This window comes from Phasianus colchicus, chromosome 2 (genome assembly GCF_987193195.1).
Source record: "Phasianus colchicus chromosome 2, bPhaCol1.hap1.1, whole genome shotgun sequence".
Classification (NCBI taxonomy): Eukaryota; Metazoa; Chordata; class Aves; order Galliformes; family Phasianidae; genus Phasianus; species Phasianus colchicus.
In genome coordinates this window covers 13,982,799-14,007,306 of record NC_143437.1, presented here as the reverse complement: position 1 = coordinate 14,007,306, position 24,508 = coordinate 13,982,799, and the positions used below count along the sequence as shown (strand labels likewise).

Genomic DNA, 24,508 nt, shown 5'->3' with positions numbered 1-24,508 from the left:
TATCTGTACTTGAGAGAAGTGGACACTTTCATTTGCTGTCTGCAATCACAGGAGTCTTTCTCAGGCTCCTTCAAGCCCATCCAGTGTAAGTTCTTAAGGGTCAGGAGATAAAATCCTGTTATGCAGCTTGAGGAGAAAGCCATTGACTGATTGAGGCTGCTAGGAAGTGCAGTTTTTCGTACAGTTTGTTGTCCATGTGATGTTGTCCATCACTGGCCTGATGGTGGAGATTGCTGCCCACTCCTCACCACTACTGTACTTCAAGATACAGGTTTAAGGACCATTAATGTAGAAATGAGATGTAACAATTTATTTTTATTTTTTTTTAAAGCCACTGGTGGCCTTCTAGTTACCCTAGTGCCCTTGGGATCAGTAAGAGTATTAACCATTGTGAGATACTGCACAGAGTTGATCTCTGTTCAACACTAGACAACAGACAAATCACTCAGAATTACTCACCTGTAGCTTAGCTAATCAAGAAGATGATGTGGCAACTATTCATATCAAAAAGGAGAAGACAGGTAACTGCAGTTCCCTTATGTGAGCTCTATGCATGCAGGGGACCCACTAGCCGTCCATTCTGTAGTGATGTCAGAAGTACCTTAAAAGGGACCTCCTGTAACCATGTCCCACTGTTCCCCAATGGGGAATGCCACTGCCATTGCTGTTGCATTAATGCCTCATTCTTGCTGCCGCTACCAGAGTAACATCTTGCAGTAAGCAGATGCATAGGTATTCAAGTGACCAGCCTGTTCTGCACCTACCAAAGTGTAGCTTTTTGTCTACTTCTTGTTAAAAGTGGTTCCTTTGAGGCTCAACCAGCTGCCGTCTCCTGCATTTGTGGACTCCTGCCATGTGTCACTGCTAGTAAATAAATTAAAAACAACTGCTGATAATCAGGTGAGTAGATAAAAAACAGCACAGCAGGAGCTGCGCTTAAGCCTGTGCAGTGGATATGGTGGGACTTCTTTTTAATAAGTCACTGTCCATCAAGTCACTATCACGTAATAACCTGCAGATGGCTCAGCAGTGGGTGGCATTAACATATTCAGGCCTCTCTGGCATACAGGTGGCCTGCATTGTCCTTTCCTCTGTCCCTCTTTGCCAGCAGACAGCCTTGTATTTTGTCACTGACTGTCAAACAAGGTGAACAACTCATGCTTGCTGTCATACAAAATACATCTGGCTGACTCCCAGTGGGCTTACACACCTTCATGGAGAAAAACAGTCAAGTCCTTTTGATGTCACTAACTTTTGCAGTGGTACCAGAGGAAAAAATGTGTCAAGTAACAGCAGAATTAAAATACCAAGGCTGTTCAGACAGTTTGCTGATGTGATCTTTGTTTGCTATCCAGAGTCACAGTCTGAACACACACAATGTCACTTTCAAGGGGCATCTCTGATGTTGGTGCAGCATGGAAAGCAACTGTGTGCTCTACATGCACTTAGACTTGGACGGCACAAATGACACAGATGACATCAAGGTTGACTGCACTTTAGTAAGACCAATGATATCATGCCACAATTTTTCAGGGAAGTTTTGAGAAAAAAAATCTAAGCCCTAGAAAAGAAAGAACAGGAAGGTATGCCAACGGGAGAGAAATACAAGGTAATGCTGTTAGTTAACTCAGCTTTTCTGGAAAAGTTAGAAGAAAATATAGAGAAGATGTTGATAATTTTACAGAGGTGTGGAAGGAACCTTCTATTGCAAGCAGAATGTCATATAATCCATGATAAAATCTTGAAAAAGAACAGACTAAAGGGTCTCTATTCTTCACTGTGCCACTTGCATAGCTGCTGCAAGTACTTGCCACTAATGCTCTTTGTGAGTGTCTTCAATTTTCCTACTTAATGGAGGTAAATTTCCTATCCATACATTTTATAATAAACCAAATGACAAGTATGGAGATATTAGGATACTGGATGTTGAATAACTTTTAATGGTACTGAAAACAAGGAACAGGCAACTGCTAAGCTAAAAAATCAACCAGAAAAAAACACAGATTGGACTACTTTGTCCTCTTTTAGTGTTTAACTTTCCCTTCAGTTTGGAAAATCCTAAATTAACAAATTCTTGCATTTTTCATTCATACTTAGAGAAGTTCTCAGCACAGACTTCTTACAGTTGTTTATCATGAAAGCTCTGTTTTTGTCTCTGCTGCATAATCCAGCTTCTGGAGAACTCTTCTCTAGCCACATGTTTCTGTTCTACTGCATTCAGTATATTTGGAGTCCAAGACTGAAGACAAATATGTTGCAATACAATGAGGAGACTATTTAGTATTCTGAGTAGATACCCACCATACTTTTGAGCAGTAATATTCACTCAATTTAATATGAAAGACCTCAGAAACGATAATTGCACTGTTTGTCATTGATATTTTGTTGTAGGCAGAGGAGAAACATTCCTTATGTTCCCACTTGTTTTTGAGTGTGTCTAGCTTCCTGAAAAGTCTAGGAAGAAGCTAATTATCAGAGATGATTTTATTTCATAATGAATCAGGGCTAAGATACTGGAAGAGATCTTGTTTGTCAAGCAAGCTAATGCTTGATAAGGCAACCTCAGTTTTTTGGTTTTTTTTTTATATCAAAGCATTTGGTATGGTATGCATCTACAGCACAAGTGTATCATAGCTGACATCAATTATCAGAATCATGAATGGTCTGGAACAGGATGGTATTTACAGATGTGGAAAGTGAACAATCTTGTGAAAAATATGCTGCAAAAAATGAAAGTTTCAGAGGAAAATCTCTTTCATTATGCTGTGTCCTGCCTAACCAAAATACCTGTGTAGCCAAGCATTTTGCAAGGGAGAGCTGGTAGTGACATCTACAGTTAAAACTGCCTCGCACTTCCAGGTTTTTTTGCCAAAATTTTAACTGCCCTGACTAAAGTGTTCAAAGCTTGCTGGCTACTTCAGGCAATGAAAATGGTTCAGCAATGCTCAAGAAAGAGTTATGGGGGAAAAAAAAAAAAGGTATTTTAACCACAATTATTTGTGGTTATATATTGTCATATATATATATATATATAATTATTATTTTTTTTTTTGAAAAAAGACAAAAAATCAATGTATTTTTTCTTCAATCTGCAATTGGGTTCTTGAATAACCACAGAATTGCCTTTTGCATTAAAGACACACAGACTTGGCTGCAATATAAGACTTGGAAAAAACATTGATATAAGTGGATGCTTTGCTATTGACCAGAGATTTACCCATCAATATCAACCACAGTACTATTAGTGGCAGATGATAACACATTGGATAGAGCCCTTTGGCACAAGTAACAAAGTCCTTCCAGGGATTTCCAGCATGCAGAACAGAAGCCCTGTAGCTACAAGCACTGTAGCTACTGTGCACAGCACTGAGCCCAGGGTAATAAAGCTGTATCATGAGAAATATCAGTTTGAGCCATCATTCTAATGCAGGTTCCAGTAGGCTCTTAACAAAGGCAGAGTGGTCATCCCCAAGTACTACCTGTGACATTGGAAGCAGTTTTTGTGCAATGTGCAGAATGACAATAGATGAGTGTTGAAAAAGATAATTAATGTTCTCTGAAGCTTGGACTAAAGTGTTAAAGACTGTGCTTGAGGAAAAATGCCTTGCGTTGCCAGTTCTGAGCTGACTGTTTAACTGTGCTTTGTTAAGCAGACAAAATGTATTTCATGTCAACATATTTCTACCAGAAATATCCAGGCTTAGAAATAAAGAAGTTAATGATCAGATCAAGAGGTGGTATAAATTGATAGGAAAGACAACACATGGTAGATCAACACCAGCTATACAGATCTTGCCTAAATGTGAGCTAATAGAGTAGAACTACAGCTTCCATGTTCTCACTGAAATTTTGAATTTTACATACCTACCATATTTCTACATCTACTACACACTTTCAGCCACTGGGTATGGTGATATCCAATGAAAATTTTGCCTTAGGACAACCTGAAAAAAAACCACAACAACAAAAAACAAACTCTTTTGTGTGGGTATTCTGACACATAGTAGGTTTGTGGTTCTGAAGTGTTCTGCACTCTGATGTTAGTTAAGAAATAAAAATGGAAGACTCGAGTGACTTTACAAACCTATCAAGGAATGTAGTTGGTAAAGTAATTTTTCTGATTGAGTTAGTTTCTATGAGGAAAGCTGTAATTTTTAGCCAAATACACCAATAGCGTGGTGTGGCTTGCTACCTCTCATGGAGGCAGCCATATTAAATTGTCTGCTTCAGCTAATCACTTCAGAGGTTAAATCATCTTCTACTATATTTCCTGCAGCACTGTGTTTTCAACTTATGTGAATTATTAGCACTGCTCACCTTTTCCTAAACCTTCTAAGTTGCCAAGGTGTAATCTTCAGCACTGACAGACTTTTACATGTACTCTTTTAACACCAGAGCTGAAAAACATTGTCCTGCATTGAGAAGTCCTTTTAAGTGAGGAAAATAATATTTTGCAACAAAGAAAAAGAAATGGAACATCTGTATCTTGTTCACAGCAAAGTAACAAGTCAATTTAAGGACAAGCTGTAAAATTTGAAGTTCCCAGATTCATTCCTAACTTATTCCGAAGTGGTTACGTCACACTTTTTTTTCCCCAGTTCATTGGAAGTGCTGCTGAAGTCAGAAGGATATTGGTGGAGAAATAAGGAGGAAAGTGTCATCATCAGTTGCAGCTTGTTTAGAAGTCTAGTTTGTAAACAAAGTTGTAGCACAAGAAAACATGTAATGCTGGAATTGACCTAGATCTGTGGGCTGACCCTATCACTTAAGGCTCCATGGGGACTCTCTGACCCACTGTATGGCCTTATTTCCATTCCTTCAGATGCAAAGTCCACTTGCTGTTAAAACTGACATTGTCAGTACCTGCAGTATTCTTGCAGAGCCGCAGCCCTGAAAACTTCCTTTGACCACCTTTCTTTCAATGAATGAGAGATATCAGGTCATGTAGGTGACTTCAGTAAGTGTGCACGAGAACAAAGTAAGGCCTTTTGTAAAGAAACTGTACTTTCACTAATTCTGAGATAATACTCCTTGTCTGCATTTCACGTGGTTACTTAAACATTTCAAGTCTCTATATTTTGCTTTTTGTGTGTGTGTGTGTGTGGTTTTAAAAAAATAATAGGCTTGGATTTAATCCTGGAACAAAATGCCTTTGATAGATCAACCATGGCATATTGTCATGCAGAAGCCATTCTTGTGGGTGAAGGAGAAAAGAAATTATGAGAAAAGGCAGATATCATTAAGATCCAGAATACTATCTACACTTAGAGCTGTTGCAAGCTCTACAGGCCTGAACTCAAACCACACAAGTTTTCTAGTGAGAGTCAAATAGTGTTTGTTAGCGAGTAAGCCATTACTCATCACTGGAATTAAAATAATTGTCATTATTACTTTTATCTTTTATAACAATTAACATATCCCAAAACCAACCAAAAAAACATGCCACTCATCACCAACAGATAAGAAAAAGACATGAAGTGTATGTAAACCTTCACATGTACACATACAAATCATAGAGTCACAGGGGTTAGAAGGGACCTCAAGATACTGAGTCCAACCCCACTGCTAAAGCACGTACCCTACAACAGGTTGCACAGGTAGGCATCCAGATGAATCTTGAATTCATTTCCGTAGAAGACTCCACAGCCTCTCTTGGCAACCTGTTCCAGTGCTCTGTCACATATCCATTTCATTTATTTAGAGACAAGTACTTCTGGAATGACAAACAAACCTTTCTTCCCTAGCCCCGTGTTCATCTCGTGTTAAATCTGATGTCCTCCAACTTCATTGGCTGTAACTACTGCTCTGGCATTCATCCAGCTCATGCGCTTCTCATTCCTGTTCCTTTGGTATTTTCTTTATGCTCTTCCTTTGGCACGATACACCTTACCTAAGCCTTATCTGTAGGCTCACTTCCCTTCATATATTTCTGAATACCTACTTTTACCGCCATGCCTGTGAGGAATTTCTAATTGAGTAGACACAAGCAAACAAAAACATCCGCTTAGAATAACGCTTACCTCAGTGACTGAAAACTCTCAGAGAGAAGGTGTGCTGTGCTGATAGGCAGTCCCAGAAATCATATCATTGTTGCTCTCGCTCTCTTCACCTCCTTTCCATGGCAGCTCCAGGAGCACCATGTCAGCTCTCAGAAGCAGAACAATCTCTATCATATCGTGGTACAACATTTAGCACCAATAGAGTTCGTGCTAGAACTTCATAGTCTGTGGTACAGAATGATAAAAACTTTGTCAATTGCCCACGGAAGCACTTCCTGCTGTGCTACCAGACTGAGTAGTTCATGGCAATTCAACACCTTTACAACAGTCTAGCAAAATCAGTTTAGGTTTTTCTATGCTTGATTTCTCAGCTCTTTCTCCACAGCTTCCTCAGTTTACCCGAGGTCATGTCCCCAAGCAGGGCCAGCCATCCTTCCTTACTCCCAAGTGCTATCACAGGTTTGGTGTCAGTGGCACTTTGGGGTGGCCCAGCCCAAGGCCCTGGGAGGCCAGTCTCAGCAGTTTGCTAATGATGAAGTCCAAAAGGGTGGCTGCAGACAAGGAACCTGCTCTGGCTGTAAAACTCTGCACTTTGTTTGTCTTTGTGGGCGTTTATGTTTTTCCTAGATGCGGAGGAAAAGACTTGTCACAAAAAGCCAGAGGAGGGAGGGAAAACTGCCACTGGGCACGCAACGACAGCAAACAGTGGCACAGGGAGCAGGGTGTTACACGGCCAACAACGTGGCAGCGGTCTGCAGTCAGGTTGGGGAGTATCTGCAGAGGGGATCCCACATTCCTGACCATGGATGCACCCAGAGGGACCGAGTGCATGCCAAGCAAGCCGAGCTGCTTCTTGCTTCAAATAAACCTCAAGTGGTCCCACTGCAATTTGGAGACAAAAATTCGAAGAAAAATCATAATGATATAAAAAGGCAGCCGACCTCACAGCGTGATTTAAGGCACTGCCAGATCTCAGGATTACCACAGAAGACTTTACGAGGCGCTTTTTGCTCTGGACCCTTTCTTTGATGATCGTCTGTGGACTCAGATGGTCGGCTCCCGCAGTACCGTAACGCTGTCTGCAAACCTTCCCCTCAGTCTGACAGAACCGGGGTTCCTCCAGCCCCCTCCCCAGTCTTTACTCTCCCCGGCGGTGCATTCCCGCCGAGCTCGGAAGGCCTGGCCGCAGCAGGGAACGCGGGGAGGGGGGGCTTCCTTCACGCCCATTCAACCGCCTTTTAAAAACACGTAGTAAACACAGTCACGCCGGCACGGGCATCCTCGTCGAAACACCGCCCACGCAGACAGTCTGAGAGGCGAACGCGTGTATATACATACACATGCCTGCGTGTTCCATAGGAATAGTGCGCGGCCGTGCGTGGGGGCGGCGCGGGCGGAGCTCCGCGCCCGCGGCCCCGCCGCCCACTTGCCATGCGCTGCCCGCGGCCCTGCGCGGCGGCGGGCGGAGGAGGCGGCGGCGGTGGCCGCAGCCGAGGGTGGGGAGCGCGGTCCGGCTCGGCCCCGCTCTCCCAGGCGGCGGCGGCGGGGGTTCCCCGTTTCCCTCCCTCTCCTCTCCGCGCTGCGGGGGCTGAGCCGGGCGCGGCGGCGGGGGAGGAGGGGAGGGAAGGGAAGAGAGGAGGAGCCGCCGCCGCTGCGAGGCGGGCGGGCTGCACACACACAGGCAGAGTGTGCGGAGGAAGAGGAGAAGGAGGAAGGAGGAGGAGGAGGAGGAGGAGGTCGTCGCCTCGGCGCGGCCCCGGCCACCCTGCGCAGCGCAGCGCGGCGGGGCCGGCGGCGGCGCGCGCCCCGGCGGCTGAGGTAAAAGGCGGCGGCGGGCTGCGCGCGGGGCGGCCGTTGGGGGCGGCGGGCGGCATCGCGTCCTTCGCGGGGAGCGGCCCCACCGCTCCGGGCCGTAACCTTGGGCTCCCCGCCGCGGGCTCCGGGAGGTTCCGGCGGCCCCGGCCTCGGAGGAGGAGGACGTCTGCAAATCTGCAAACATACGTCTGTCTGTCCGTACGTGTGTGAGACTTCCTATGGGTGTGCGTGCGTGCGTGTGTGACTGGGGATCGAATTCTTCTCCTCATCCTCGCTGCCAGCTGTGAGGCTCCTTGTAGTTTCTGAGCGCATCCGGATTTTGTCAGTGCTGGGCGGCGTGACAAATGTTTCTGTGTAGTGAAGTATAACTTTCTTGTGGGTTATTTTTCTTGTGTGTTTTTTTTTTTTTCCTTTTTTTTTTTTTTTTTTTTTTTGTTGTTGTTGTTGTTTCCCGCTTTTAGGGAAAAAAAAAAAGAAAAAGAAAAGCAGGCTCACCTTTGAAGGCTCTGCTTTGTTTTCTTTCAGATGAATAGAATGGTCTCTCGGGATGCGGTGCCTGGGTTGCCTGTGTATGCGTGTAATTGGCGCAGATGTTTGAAGCTGCTTTCTTAGGGGTAACTTCCACAGCAAGGTGCAAAGCAGTGTTTCCATTTTGCCAGGAAGGCTGTGCACCCTCTTTGAAGCCTGACTTTGAATGATGTGCAGTCAGACACCTGTTACTTGATGCCGGTTATCCTTCCCTCTTGCACTTATCCAGCCTTGCTTGTCTTTATTTATTATCTGAAAATACTTAGCAGGTATTCCTTTATGCTGGCGTCTAGTAGAAACCCAGGAATCTAATGCGTTTCTGAGCTGCATAATGCATCTTTGTTAGGTAATACTTGCTTAAAGGAGAATGATTTGGGGAAGTTACAGAATAATCGTCATCTCTTGAGGAGTTTATGTAACATGGAAGTGCCTATGGGGATGCATCCGTAGGAAAGACAGATGGGGCTATGCGGAATCAAAGTCTTTCATGCCATAAATTCGTAGTATGGTGCAAAACGTTTTCGTAATACATAGGGGTTGTTTGCAGCATCGAACTTGATGTTGCACTGTGCAGTCTTCCAATTAATAAACTGAATTAATGTATAGCACGGAGAAAACGTGTTTCTGATTCTGCAAAAGGATGGAGAAGATTCTTTCGTAACACGTTTGTGTTGGTGGTTGGATTCTGTCGTTTACTAGAACAGTTTGTGCAAGCTGGCAGCATTGCTACAGGTTATTTTCTCTAACTTCTGAAAGTGTAACGCCAACAGTATTTGCAGGCTTCCTCTGGAGGAGGGATATCTAATATTGCTGTGCACCACAAAATAATTATTATTATGTAGAGCTGAGCAATTTTGTATTATAAAGGGACAGTTTCTTAATATGAGTTGGGAAGAGACTCATTTCTCTCTGTGGTTGGTAACTTTGTAAAGTAATTAAAATAAATTACAGATTTCAGGGATGAGAATTCTCTTCCCTAGCTATTATTACTGCTACTCTTGCTTCAGATGTCAGTTTTGATTCATCTTGTGATGATATCACTAAAAACCAGGTATTAATGTGAAAGTCAAACCTCTGGTGAAAATATAACTGCGTGTAGCTGTCAAAATAAAGTTTTGAGATCTGATTTGATTGCTGGATGTGGATACGTACTTGGTAGAGTAACAATGCCTTTTATTTTATAGACATGCACCCACGCAAAGGAGCTTTGTTCTAAAACAGTATTCTCTGTCATGAATTTATGCATAACGTACGCTCTGCTTTTTCTTACTGTGCAGAGAATAAAGAACCTTGAGAGGGAAGAGGTAAATACCAGAAGGGGGGAAGAGAGAGATTTCAAATGAATTTCCCTTACTGACACAAGGAATACCTCACTGTTATATGCCACCCAAAATCACTAGTTGTGTTCAGCTTTCCCATTTTTCTAAAATAATGGTGAGTTGTTGTGGCTTGGTGTATGCTACTGGCTTCCACTGTGGACTTTGGCCATTTGTTGCACTAATATCTGGCTACGATGATGAACCTGGGGCTGTGTTGTGAGTCTGTCAGATACTTGCTACAACTTTATAGAAAGTAATGACTTCATTTTCACCAGGTTTACATACAATGTGTTGAACATTTCCAGGGTTTAATTTCCATGCTGCTTGAAAAAGAAATGTAAAATAAATCTTTTTTTTTTTTTTTTTTATCTTGTCACGTTTAGTGGTTCCCTTCCATTGTTTAGTCATTTACTTTCCCTCAGTGGTTATAACAGCTCAGTTGCTATTCCTTCCTGTTCATAATTTGCAGAAGAATCAAGTCTGAGAACGCTGTTTTCAGATTTTCCTTAAAATTGAATGAATCCCTTTTCCAGTAGAAAAAGAGAAAGGGACAGGAATGATTATCAGAGCATTAAAAACAAGAACAAAAACTTAATCCAGGTATTTTACCTAAGAGTGACTAGTTACGAAAATTGATACATTATTCCTTTTTGGAGAAGATTTCCTCAATAGTTTTAATTATCAATCCTATTAGATTTAGAAAACTATTGGAAATTTTTACTTGCAAAGTATTCTACATTAAAAATCTCTGGTTGGTTGTTGGTGAGGAAATCATTATGAAAGGTTGCATAAGCGTTATTTTAGTGTGGCTAAGCCTGGGCTTATTTCCATTCTCTAATAACTAGGTGCATTGTGCCACTTCAAATACTGCAAATTTGATAGCTTGATTTCATTTACTAATTTTGCAAGATGTTTTATACATTCAGTTTTGGGAGTGCTCTTGGATGTCATCAGAGGTTGCATGTGGAGATGTTTGTGATGTAAATTATTAACTCTTTGAAAGCTTTGTGGTGGTGTGTTTTCAGGGTTGATTTTTTTTTTTTTTTTTTTATTGTGCTGTTTAGGATTTCTGAGAGATGCTTGTGTACCATTTACCACGTGAAGATGACTTGTGTATACGTCGAAGGCTTAGATAAATGTTATTCAGGCTTTGAGAGCAGGCTTTGTAGTCCTCTTGCTGTTGCAAAAAAAAAAAAAAAAAAAAACGAAACAAAAAAAGCCCAACAAACTATCTGTGGACTTGACTTTGCTGTGTGATGTTAGACTTGTATTAACAAAGATCTGATTTGTAGTGAGTTTAAATGTATGGGATGTCAACAGTATAAATACAAGAAGTACTGTGCTTTGACGTTAACCTGCTTTGCTTATGTTCTCGCCCAGTGAAGAGTAAGCTGTAAAAATCTGTTTCACTGTTTCTTACCCACCTTAGTGGTTTCTGGAAATTTTGTAACTATGGATAAAGCCACTTGTAAAACTGTAACACAACAGTTTCCCATCCATTTTGGAAGTAACTTTCTATGCCTATTAGTAACTTCCATGTTTGACAAGGACATACTTTACTTATCTTGTAGCGCTTAGAGCAGAGATGCAACTTTAGAAGTATCAGGACCGCCATTTCACAGCTGTTCTCACAGCAGTAATGCCCAAACTCTGTAGTTTTGAGAGCACGGAGTAATTTACATGAGGCAGAGAAATAGTGCAGCACTGTTATGACTTCAGAGATTCTTATTCAGCACCCTTCTGGATAGTGACTTGTTGATCTTGTCCCTGTAAAGATCCTGCTGGGATCTTGGAGTAAAACTGGTACTTACATTCACTACTTCTGAAGACCTACATCAGCTTATGTAAGGTGGTAAGGCACTGTGGTTTCTTTTGTCAGTTTGTCTATAGGAGCCATTTTCCATTAGGCTGTTAATAGGATGGTGCAATATCTAGGTATCATCCACTCAATGAAGAACTCATTAAAGCTGCACCCAGGCAACAGCAAAAGCCTCTCGCCTTCTGGAGAAGAGTGAAACAAAGTTCTCTCTATCGTTCTGCTAAAGAGCCCAGCCTTTAGGCAGATTGTTGTGAAGTCATACTGGCCTGTTTGCCTTGTTACTAGGTTTTCATGAATGGTATTTGCCAATGTTTTTAATGCTTTGTTTCACCTTTGGAGTTCTAAAAAACACCAGTCAGTTTTTTTGTGGGAGGGAACCAGGGAGAAGTGCAGGTGTCAATGAAAGGCTATGCTGCCATAATGTAATCTAGCTGCTCCTTAAGAAGGAAAGATATGGTTTCCGTGTAGTAAATCCACTTGGCTCTTTAATGGCTTAAGTTTCTGTCACTAGTTAGGCCATTGCTTTGACCTCTCTGTTGCTTTGCACTCTCCCATTGCTAGCAACTGGTGTTCAGCTCAGCCTTAATCCTATCCCATCAATGTCTATGAGCTGGTTGTAGAGCACCAGAGATCACAAAATCCATGAGTATGGGGATGGAAAGGTCTCATTTATCCTCTTGTGGAGACCAACTTATTGAATAAGTAGATAAATTTGACTAAATCTGATTTATCAGACTTTCTGCAATTGCTGTGTGCTTTCTGGTTGAAGTTCTACTCCACATCCAGACAGTTTGATATTACATCTCTCCTCTTTCTTCTACCTGTTACAGTAAGAAATGATGGAACCTCAAATTAAGAATGTGATTGACTGCTGTCATATAGATAAAGTTTTGGCCTTGAATTTCATTTTGTATGGAAGCTATTATCTTACCATAATGGTGATGAAACTCTACCCTTGGAGAATAAAGGGCTTGTTCTTTTCTCAAGACAAGAGCTTATTTCTTAATGAGTAATGACAGCTCGGAACTCTAGGCTGCTGAGGTGAGGCATTCTGTTTGGAATGTGGTCTGTTGTGCAGTCTGTGGACATATTGAAGTCAATACTGATGAAATAGCTGCACAACTACACTCTTCTGCCGTCTTATTTCTGAAGAAGTTGACTTGGGGTCTCTCAAGTTGTGACTTTCTATGCAAGCTGACCTCGCAGTTGATAACTTCAGAAGGGGACGGGAAGTTATATAAGGGAGTAGGCTCTCGGTTCATGAGTGACTGCTCAGATTTAAATTTGAGTTTCCTTGTCAGATGTTACACTGATAGATTTCTTAATTCTGTGAAATGCTGTAATATAGATCTTTGGTGCTTGTATTTCTTTATGTGATATGATATGAAAATACAAAGAGAACAAAGGTATGGATGTAATTCACCTGTCAGAGTTGTATAAAATGCTTTTCTACCTGCATTGGAGAGAAAATATATATTCAACTAAGAAATATTTGAGTGTATTTGATTAAGTAGGAAACTGGTATGAGAAAGGTATTACAGCGCACGCTGTTCTGGAAGCTGTAGATAGTTAGGAAAGGAAACCTACTTGAACTTGAGCACACGTGCACTCGCAAATTGGAAGTGATCAGTCAGAAGGGTAGTGACAAATAAAGGGGGCAAATTGAGTAAGTTCTTAAAAGGTTAAGAAGCATCTCTTGGATTCCAGTGATCTAGAGTTTCCATGATCCTGTGAAGAGCATTTTGTAAAAAATAATATACAATGTCAGTGAGATATAGGCTGTGATTTAACAAGATAGGCTGGATAAAAGAACTTCTCATGACAAAGTGATGGCTTTTCCTCCTTGATCTTTTAGGCTTCATTCTGAACTGTAAAAAGTTTTCTGTTCCCTTTTTCTCCTCTCTCTTCCTCTTCTTTCCCATGCTTGAAATTACCACATATCTAATATTTGTGTTGTGGTTTTCCTACCAAAGTGATGGTGTTCATTATTCATGTTGCTGCTCATGCTAAACTCACTGCATGTACAGATCTTTACTAGTTTCCCCTTAGTTTAGGCTATATTCTGGAGCTAAGATGCTTGTATCTATTGCTGCCTTTAAACATCTACATGATTGTTACAGCTGCTGAAAGGAGACATAGAAAATGGAGTTGGTAACTATGATAAGAACCTATTTGTTTTGAAATATATAAATTAGAGTATAATATATGCATATATATATACATATAAACCATATTTTGATGTTAATACCTTAATGCAAGTTGTTTTCTTCTTTACACAGACATGATTAGGGCATGTAACTTTAATCTAGAATTCCTTTCAGAAGAGTTACTGGAAATAGAGGATGGACGACTTAATGGGAAGTACGACATAGAGCCGTGGAGTGGTTACTGTGTTTGGACTGATATATTGAGCCAAATAGAACTGGTATAATCTTTCCTATGAATGGTCCTGATCAGGAAAGAAAAAGTGTTTCTGGAGAAAAGGGATCAATTTGTGGTAGGTTTGTTTGCAGAGATGATAGTGAAGCAGAATTACATTAAGGGCGAGGTTGTGGTCTGGTGATGAAATGGACTGTGTTTTGTATCTAAACACTGTCTGTGAGGTACACGGGGTGTCTGATGATTTACTGTTGTTTTTTTCTTAATTTTCCTCCAGACATAACACTTGAGGACTGGTACAGATTAACTGGGCTTTCTGCTGGATGCAGAGAACTGTATTGCATGTCTGACATCAGCAAATAATAGATTGAGCAATTACTTCTTTCTGGTTGTACAGTTTGCTATTTGTGTACCACTTCTCTAGCAAAATATGCTCAGGAATAATTGTCATATACTAAATAACAAGGGAAGATGGAATGTGATTGCAGGTATATGAGAGCAGCTTGCAAATGAGGTGCTGCAGTCTGGCATAAGACCTGTTAGTTGCAGCCTAATGTGACTGCTTCAGCATCACCACTCAGCTTGTGATTTTCACATTGGAAATCTTCTGCATCTGTGTATGCTGCAGGTGCAGGGGAACTCTTGGAAATTCCCCTCAGCCTGTGTGCTATCACTCACATGATGCAGCCTTGATTGGTGAATTCCTATGCTGAAGCAGAAGGTCCGTGTGCCTCTGTCTGAAAGGGGAGAGATAAAACCTATGAGAATAATTGAGGGCTCAAACAGGGCAGTCTGAATGGGAATGAGATTCAGATCCTTCTCATTGTCCTGTAGAGATGTGGTGCCATATTCTCTTTTAGGATTGCCCTGCTACAGCTGTTATTCAAAAGGCTCTTCTGATTGCTCTAAAACTAGGAGAGCTAGCCCTTTGCAGTGTCTTCATCCTGTGGAGAATCTGTTGCTTTTGTAATCTTTCTTCCTCCGTTCAACCTATATAGCGATTGCTTCCAAATCCTTCATCTCTGGCAATATCTGTTAGAGTCTGGCTGTTCTTTTTGCTGATGCAATTTTTCAGCTATGAAATGCACAAGCTTTTTATTGACCCATGATTATAGTAGGTGGTAGGGAGCAGAAGTAATTTCTGAGGGAAAAGCTTTGCCTAGGTCAGAAATAAATGAACAGCTTTTTAGTTACAAAGGTTGCCTTTTCTTATATTGTTAGTCTAACACTACTAACCTCAGGTAGTTTCTTATCTACATGGCTGTGTCCTAAAGCATTACATACATTTGGCCCAGTGCTTTCTTTTTCCTTCCTGCCCGCTGCACCTTCTACACAGACTGAACGTACTGAAATCTGCAGATATGCTGAACCTAGCTGACACATGCTGATAAAATGGTCTCCTTTGACCTGGCCCAATGAGGACTTAAGGTTAACTTGACATCATTTAAAAGTGGTTTGTAACTGTGTGCCATTTCATGTGTGTGTCTTTATACAAGAAAATGTCTTAGAGCTAAATTAGCCTTTGTGTCAAGTAATGGAAGAAGTATTTGCACTGTTCTCAGGGGAGTTATTGCCAACTCATCCCTTGTTAAATTAACGAAGACTCACACTTTGGAAGAAGCATATGGTACCTAACTCTCTCTGAGGCATATCCAATTAAAACATTGATGTAATGTTGATGACCTTGGTAGCTGCTACTTTTGTGAATGGATGCCTGAATTGTGTACTGAGAAGTTCGAGAACCCCAAATGTCTCTTTTGTGTACTTACCTGTTGGTTGTATTTATTTTGAAAAAGAAAGGCAACTAATAATCATTTTGTTGTCTTCAGTGAGCTGGTTGTAAATATGAATTTGTGCTTGGAATGGAAAAAGAAACAGCAGTATCAGTCTTCTGCTTTTTGGTTTTGTTTCTGTCTTGAGCTGTATGAACTCTACTGAGGAGAAGTTGAGTGTTGCTGTTTTTATTCAATTGGTATGGAAGGTATAAATCTTCATTTTTGCTACTCTGTTCAAGTTCATTTAGGAGAATTTGTATTAATGAAGTCTGCAGTGCAAATTGCAGTTGATAGGGGAATCATAGCTCATTACTAAATCTTGATCAGCTAGTCCAGATCGTGCAGAAAAACACAGTCATCCTGCATTTTCATGTTTCAGTGCTGTTCTTTTCACTAAATTGTAGTCTTGTGGAAGTAGTGTTTTTTGATTATGTTGATGGAACACTTACTCAGTTGGGTTTTTTTTTTTTTGCTTGGTTATTTTATTTTGAAAAAGCTAGGCAAATAGTGCTTTCCAAGTTTTGCCTAGACCCCCCGTGCCTTTGTTACTAACAACTTTACATGTAAATGCAGTCCCAACTGTTGAGAAATGAGAAGTTTGTTTGCAGTGATTCTTTGCTGTACAAACACTATATTTGTTTTGTAAACTTTTCTTGTATTTTAAAACTCCTTTGAGATGAAAGCAATATTTACATGAATAGCTGTTACTTGGTGTGAAGTAAGCTAATTTAAAAAAACAAAAACCTAACAAAACTGTGAGTTTAGCTGCCAAGGACTTCTTTTTATTACAATTATTGTAGCTCTTCAATTTTTGAAGCTAATTCAACTGAATCAATCTGTCAAGAAGTACATACCTGATTTAGGCAAGCGTAACTAAATCAAAGGTATATAAACGTTCACTGTAATCTTCACCACTTTTGCTTCTATTTCATCCTTGATGAGGCACTACTTGCTTCTGGTATAACAGCATCGCCTCCCCACTGTAAAACAATTGAGAATGAATATTGTGAAAGCAAAGATATAATTCCAGCTCTCAGCTGCTTGCTTGCTCTGTTAAAAAACATCTATTAAGTTGATCTGAAATTATGCGTAAAGAGATACAGGTAGTTCTTTAGGTGATTTTGAATCATCAAATGATAAATTTGGTGAGTAGTTTTCCGTGATTCAAATGCTGAGCAATGTGGAGATTACTTTAAGATACTTTAAGACTCTTGAAAAATGGAAAACAGATCTTGAAATTCAAGGGCAGAAATGGCAGAGAGAATTACTCTGCTGTATTCTGTAGTTCTGAGAAGTTTACTCCACACTACTGTAATTTAGTGTGAGAATATTTACTGTTTTCATGTAACTTACATTCTTTCCTTTTTAAAATAGGATAGGTTTGAGGGGGTTGTTTTTTTTTTTTATTTTATTTTTTTATTTTTTTATTATTTTTTTTTTACAGAACACAGTCTTAACAGAACAAAATATAGGAGATTTTTCAGTCATATAAAATTGTTAGATTTTTGCAGTCTTAGTTTTGGGATGATTTTTTTTTTTCTTTCCTGCTCTCTTAATTCAGAGTGACATGTAAATGAATCATTCCTGTTTTGTTTAGCCAGGTGGTCTGTAGATCAACTGGTAACCAGCCTGTTTCTTAATGGCTGAAACAAAACCGTAACAAAAGTTCTTCATGGTCAAAGTGTGGCTGTTACAAGCACATAACCTAAGTCAGTTTGAGCCTTATATTGAACTCGAATTCACTTTGCATCTCATCTAAGGTGCTGTCAAAAAGCTGTTACAACTTTCTGCATCTGCGAGATTGATAGGCCAGAAGTGTTTGTGTTTGCTTAGTGGTCTATTTCTCATTGTTAGAAGAGAAAATAATGGATAAAATTACCACATGAGGAGTACATCACTGCAGATATCATTTGTTCTGCTCACAGTGCAGCTAATTCTGGGCAAAGCCCAAGAGATAAGGCTTGATGGAATTATGTTCTTCGAAGAGCTCATGAGAAGCAGGGTATATAAATTTCAGTGTTAATTGCCTTCATTCTTTTTTTGGGCTTGATGAAGTAAGTGGCTCTGTAGGCCATGTCTAGCTCAGTGCAGCTGGCATTGCTTTGCCATTAGGGCTGTGTTTTGGCCTGGCTAAAGGTAGAGCAAATGTTTTCTCCTTCTGGTTTCTCATGTTTAGAGACTTTGTTGCCTTGCTAGTGAAGCTTGGGTGATACTTGTTTCCTGAGTTCTTTGAAATGCTGTATGAGTAGTGTTATTGCTATTTTGTACAGATCTACTCACTGCCTCTAAAAAAGTTGTCACTACCTTAATAACACTCAGAAACAAAGTAGAACATGGGGGGAGAGAGAGAGAGAGAAAATGAGAAGACTGTTCTATCTAAGATGTAAATCAGTAGCTTCTTTTTTGATGTTTTTTTCTTCTATCTTGACATTAGATCTGACAAAAGAGAGAGTCAAAATCTGGAAAGAACCACAGTATGTATAATAAGAAAAAATTGTGATAATATTCCTTCATCTGTCTTAGAGGGCAGCACCTCCTTCCACCTGTAAAGCTTTCCTGGCATCTCAGTTGGGTTTTCCCTCAAGAATCAGAAGGAGGCATGCCATCTACGGGAAATAAAACTGAACCGAGTACTGCATGCTGCAACTGCACAAGCTCAGCTTGTCAGAACTTGAGCTATAACTACATCTTTGTCCATTTTGCAGTTGAAGTTCTACATTTGGTTTTAGAACTGAATTTGACAATTTCCTATTGGGTATACATACAAGGAGGCTCAAATTATTCTCTCTAAAGGAATTAAGTTGGCTCAAGGCACACATTACTGACTAGAACTAGACTGAAAGTTACTTCAATATCTGAACTTCTTTGGCAGGGGAAGGATGGGGCCTATCTTGAAGGCAGTCTCTTTGTTGTTTGTTGATTATGAAGTCTTGCCCCACATTTTCTTCCCATATCTCTTGGATGTAAGCAGATCTGGCTGCGGTGAGAATTTTTATAATTGGATTTCTCTGTTTCAGGCCAGGATTTGGGTTATGTACAGTATAACTCCTACACACACTGCCACTTCTGGTCTGATTATAATAATTTTCCAGTGCCTTTCTCATCTGTTGTGGCAGTGCCTGGCAAGAAAGTTCATAATTGGATGCACAACAACCTTCAGGAGCACCTGAGAATAATGTGTGTAGATACTTTCAGTTAAAGTCCTTAAAGTGTGACCTCATGTACAGTCACAATGTAAAACTCTGAATTCAGGAATGTTAGGTTTGATATGATCCCTTAAGAATTCTTTATTCATGCCCTAAATTGCAAGGTTTCTGGGGCAGGGACTATGCTTGCATTATTTATTTTACAGCATTTATTGCAGTTCATTTTTTTCTCTTTTGACCTGATTGGTGACTATTCATCAATGCTTCAGATGAGGTAATACTCTGCAGCACACAATTTTTAATTTGAATATATGCACAATGCTTTTGTATGCAAGTTGAAAGAAATGATATATGTGTTGTTTGTTTGGTTCAACATGCTGAAGCATCTAAAGGTATAAAGCAGCTTTCAGAATGATTAGGACAACTTGGTATCTTTTATATTCAAAATCTTGAGTGTTTTCTTCTTTCATTTTATTTTATTTTATTTTTATTTTGTCTTTTAGTGTGATAAAGAGGGCTTACAGAAGCTTGCAGCTTCTTGTGTGTTACCAGTACGGATTCTGGTAAATTACAACTTGACCTTGGCTTGCAAATAAGAATGTAGTAAATCAGGAGCATGTACATATTATACCAGAACATACTCCCAGGAGTGCAGCTTAATATATGAAGTAAAGCATTGCTCAGACTGCTTAGACTGACATGTCATACAGTATTAGAGGCCATTGTCTTTAATACTTTTGTTGTGGAACAGATCCAGTTCTGATTTATAGCCCAGCAGTAGCAAGGTTCCATTCTTTTCAGTTTTAGAAGTATAGTCTGGTATAGAAAATTTATCAAGCAGTCTGTTCCCTTACAACCTTCATGGCAACAGTCTTACAGCAGAAGATGTAAATGTGTTTTTGCTGTTATTTCTAGGTATGAGAATTCCCTGTGTAAACCTTGTAAGTTAGAGTATACCTCATGAGCTCCATCACCCCCCCACCCCTCTTGGCAACTGTACAACCATAGTCTGAATCAGCAAAGCTTACTTAAAGGGACAGTCTCAAGTCAAAACAGTGTATAAGGCTTTGTTTTATTTTTCAAACAGTGTGCTGAAACAGTTGCACACATCAGGTCTGCCAAAGAACATCCCTGTCAGTTTTAAAATCATTTATCTGTGTTGTTTTGGTTCTATTTTCTCCCTCTTTCTAGTTCTGTAAAAAGCAACAAAAGCAAATTTCAACAGCGTAGTTGGATGAGGAAAGCAATAGAAGAAATAAGGTAGAAATTGCTGTGAAATATATCAAATGTACATCTAGAAAGATGTTTGAGCTATATTTAATTATTTTGGTCACTTTGTAGTTGTGCACCACTAATGGTGGTTCTGGAAACACTTCTTAGGTATCATGTACGTGTTGAAAATGCTTTTTCCCTGAATGAACTTATATGGATAAAGGAGGAGCTTTGAGCAGAATCCTTCTTTTAGGGTAGAGGCAACAGAACTTAAGCGTTCACCAATTCTAATTGAACTATTAAATGATTAGATTAAAAAATGATAACTGCATGTTATAACTCTAGTCCTACTTGACTGAAAACTAAGTTATTGGTTTGTTTTTAAGCGTAGGTTTTTATTTTGTGCAATCTAACACAATTGGTGCTGGCTTCCATCATCAGAGGCTGGTTTGAATAAAGTCTGCAGCACAGGGCTCCGAGTATTTGCACAGCGAGACTTTGTAAACCTCTCTTGCAGGTGTGTAACGCTTTGATCAGCTTGCTGGACAAACAAAATCAAACAGATGTCTCCCAGTTTTCTGCTTGGCAGATATTAGTGGGTAGGAAATCTGGCCAACCATATCAGGTTTTGCCCTCAAGAAAGTGCATAAGATGGAGAGAAAAAAAAAAAAAAGGCATTGTACCAGCAGTTTGTTTAAACTTGGTGTCAAAATGCAACAGCAGAACAATGCAAACTGATAATGCAAATGGCTTTCTTGGGTGGGTTTCAGCTCCTGTGCTAGTATCTGGTAGAAATATTTACTTTCTTCCACTGAAATATCATGCTATTTTCATCACAATTGTGCCACTTTTAGCTAGCTGGTTGCAGCCAGATTTGGAGATGGTAATCAAAGTTGTTTTGAAATGCATCTCTCAGTTTATTCCAGTGAAAATTTTTCTTTTATACTTCATATTATTCAATGACTAAGCATGTTTACTTTGAACTGGATATGTGCTTTAGGTGGGTAGCAGTAAAATAAGCGAGTTTAAGCCAGCTGTAATTTAATTTCAGTTTGGTATGTTTTGTTAAGACAAGAAAAGCTGCTGGCACTTAAGCCTTGCAGTGCATTATGAAGTGACTGCCAGTCCGATTTTCCTGCGGAATTAAAACAAATTGGAAAGTAAAGTGAGAAAGGGAAGATATGTTTTTAAGAAATTAAATGTCTATTCTGTAATTTACCACCCTCTGTTGCTTTTGTTGATGATTCCTGGTTATGTAAACTTCTTTCCTCCACCTTCTTCTTGAACTTGTAGCAAAGCAATTTTATTGTGGTGCAACATCCACTAGTGTAAAAATTGTCTTGAATATACTGCTGTCTCTTCACTGTGTAGCCCAGTAGGAAGGAAGGAAAGCATAGAAGGGAGGCACAGGTGGCTTTAGTAATAAATAATGTTCTCTGAAGTAGTTTAAAAGTGAGAAGGGAGAAATGTGAGTTAATGGTTGCCAAAAAAGAGATTTTACTTAAAAGCTGAGAACATCTATTTGGTTCGCTTGAAAGAGTTTGCTACGATTAAATTTTACTGGAGTATCTTACCCTGATATGGTCAGCTATGTACTTTCCAGTGTGTTATGGAACAAAAAGGTTTGAATAAAATGGCATGTCCACTCAGTGTTGTTTTGTGCTATGCAATTTACCTACTATTATAACTGATACATAGTTATCTCAGTAAATATTCAAGGTGAAAAGTACTGCTGCTGCTTAATCTTTTTCTCTTAATGTTATCAAGGATTGTGATAATAAAAACATAGATCAAAATATACAATATTGGAGCTGTTGGTCTACATTTTGAAACATGAATAAGAAGAAATGAACTTTCAGTTTCTGGCACACAGGGGTGCATCCCCAAAAGAATGAATGAGCTATTAGGATTTCTGTGCTCATATTGAGGTGATTGTAGTGATTTAAAGAGCTGGTGGCTTTCCTGCCTGGCCTGAAAGGAACATCTGTCCTCTTGCCTTCCCAGCTACTGCTAGTTTCATGGTGCCTGCATTGGCTGCCTGAGCTGCAAGTTGGAGTCTGGGATTGCCCCTTCATTTATGTTTTCTTTAGATATGTTGAGGAATTTTAGTTGCTCCTAGTCAGAATACACTATTTTTGTGAAAATAATTGACATCATTGGCCAATGGAGAATAAAGACATTTGCATCTAATTGAGCTGGATTCTTTATATGCCATAAGTGAAGTTTTGGATTGTTACTGCTTTCATGTGCAGTGAGTGATTTCACAGATCAAAAACCTCTCTGAACTGCAGCAGGATAATTTTGGTTCCAGAGAATTACTGTAGGTGACTGTAGAAATAGTGTTTGCATTTTGAGAACCAAATATCCTCTGGAGGCACAGGTAAAAATACACACAGGAACTTCAGGATACCCTCAAATTCTGAGATTGAAATCACAGATTGTTTCTTAGGCTTATTACATTTGCATACTGATAAGAGTTTGTGGTATCTAGTTTGTATTGCACAGACACTGCTGTTTTTTGTTTGTTTAGATGATGCTTGGTTTATCAGATATAACTCAGTCACTGTAAGATTTGTTTTACAAATAATTTTTGAGAGCTTACCTAAGTTATTAATTAATGTTTTTCGTAAAATATGATGCATTTTTGCAAACAACAGCATGCATGCCACACTCATAAAAATTTGCACTAGCTTTCACCAGTGCTGAAGTACACCACACATCGCCTCACTATGCCCACATCCACTGACATCTGTCTAAATGTTTAGCAAGCATTATTGAGTGTCAATGGGTGCCATTTTTCTGCTTGGAGGAATTCAGTGATACACCTCTGCTTCATATACATTTTTTTTCAGATGCCGTTTTGTCAGGCTGCCCCTCAGCTGCCATCTGCCAGACTGTAGTAAAATGTAACAATACTGGTAGGGAGGTACAACCTCTACTGCCCTGCCACCAACATCTGCCTTTGACGTCATAGGCCACCATAATAAAACAGGAAACATTACTGCCAGAGGAGCTCTTCTGTTTCTCAACTATACGTACCCAGCTGCTGAGTTGAGGATTCTCTTAACTCATGAGTGCATGGCTGGAGCCAGATGTGGGACTAGCATTTACTGTGTATCACACGAAACACTAGCAGCAGGCTGTCTGCTTTGTTTAATAAGTTTCTGACTTAATTCAGTGAAGCTAAATGCAACTGTCCTTACTTGTTCTGTATTGGACTTTCTGTTGTGGCATTCCTGTGGCAGAAATGGATGAAATTATTTTATCTTCATGTTTAAAGTTATTAACAAATGAATCTTTGTTTAGCTGTTGCTTTTATCTGTGTCATTGAATCATAATGTCCTGTTTTCATTTACTTGGGAATAGGCAGCTTCAGGCCCTACAGTCAGTACTACCCAGGTCAGTATCAGTGAAGAAAAGGTATGGAGTTATCTGGTGATTGAAAAGGCTACTGATCTTGTGGATTACTATGTGAAATGTTCCAGAAAGATATGCCAGAGGCTCAAATTATGTAATGCTTTGAGCAGGAAGCCACCAAATTGTGTGTAGAGTGTATCGCCAGCACCAGCCTCATGTTCCTGGCAAGGCTCCACTCCAGGAAGGAGCTGAGGTTTCTTAAAGGCTTCAGGCGAGAATGAACAAATCAGTACAATAGCTTTGCTAGAACAGTTTGCTCCATTGAAGACAGGACCTGGCAGCCTTGATGTTTGCTGCTGGGAGGCAAGGGGCTGATATAACAGTACTTTGGTATGGTTTCCCAGTGTATCAGCTGGCACTCTCTGCTTTTTTTATTATTATTACTTGTTTTTTATTTGCAGATCCTGAAAAAAAAATTGCAAAAAAAAACAAACTTCTTCAGGAATTACATGTATGTGTTTTTGCATAGGGAATGTAGGTCTGTGAAATTTAAAATAAATAAATGTGTTTAACAGTAATTAACCAGCACATAAACTATGGTTGAAGATTCTTTTTGGCACAAAAATGAGTGAAGGTTTTGTAGGTAATGACTATTTTAGAGTAGGATGTATTCATGCACTAGAATCATCGTGGTTAAATTAAGATTTTAATGGTCTTTTCTAAATTGGGTAATATTACACTGCTTTTAATTAGAGTCAGGCTAGAGGTCCTTATTGGAGTTGTAAAGTTTCAGTCTCCCAGCGGGCAATAAAAGCAAGTTCTCTTCAATCCCTAGCCAAGCGTTCTTAGGTGGGAAACTGCAGGAGGTTTCCAGCAGTGTGTTACTGTCACATCATTCTCCTTGATCTTTTCAAGTAATGATGGGTAAGAAAGAAACCTTATATCATTACTGACAACATTGTTCTCTTCTGTAATAGCTAAGAAGTAGAGGTATGGGCAAATGGAGTCTCAAGGAAAGTTGTCCCTCATGATGATGAACCATCACAGTTTAGCTGGAGATTTTGCAAACTGAAATCTCTAGTAATCTGCAAGGGAAAAACTAAAGTATGCTCATCTCTCCCCACCGTGTGGCAATTTTGCCAAGCCGTACTTTGTATTT

At 39.9% G+C, this 24,508-nt stretch overlaps 2 protein-coding genes across 14 annotated transcripts in view; one reads left to right on the top strand and one right to left on the bottom strand.

Moving 5' to 3' along the window:
* Positions 1–7,407, bottom strand: part of LOC116231893 (uncharacterized) — a 112,286-nt gene extending 104,879 nt beyond the window's left edge. For all 5 annotated transcript variants that reach the window (XR_016463963.1, XR_016463964.1, XR_016463965.1 and 2 more), the window contains exon 1: positions 6,021–7,407. The gene's annotated coding sequence lies outside the window, so the exon portion shown is untranslated. The remainder of the gene's footprint in view (positions 1–6,020) is intronic.
* A 71-nt stretch (positions 7,408–7,478) lies between these two features.
* The window catches only part of PLCB4 (phospholipase C beta 4), a 201,971-nt gene continuing 184,941 nt past the window's right edge, over positions 7,479–24,508 (top strand). For 7 of the 9 annotated variants that reach the window (XM_090134829.1, XM_090134828.1, XM_090134835.1 and 4 more), the window contains exon 1: positions 7,839–8,012. The gene's annotated coding sequence lies outside the window, so the exon portion shown is untranslated. Of the gene's footprint in view, positions 7,818–7,838; positions 8,013–24,508 lie in introns of those variants that run through there. The other 2 variants (XM_090134834.1, XM_090134833.1) reach the window with 1 other exon arrangement.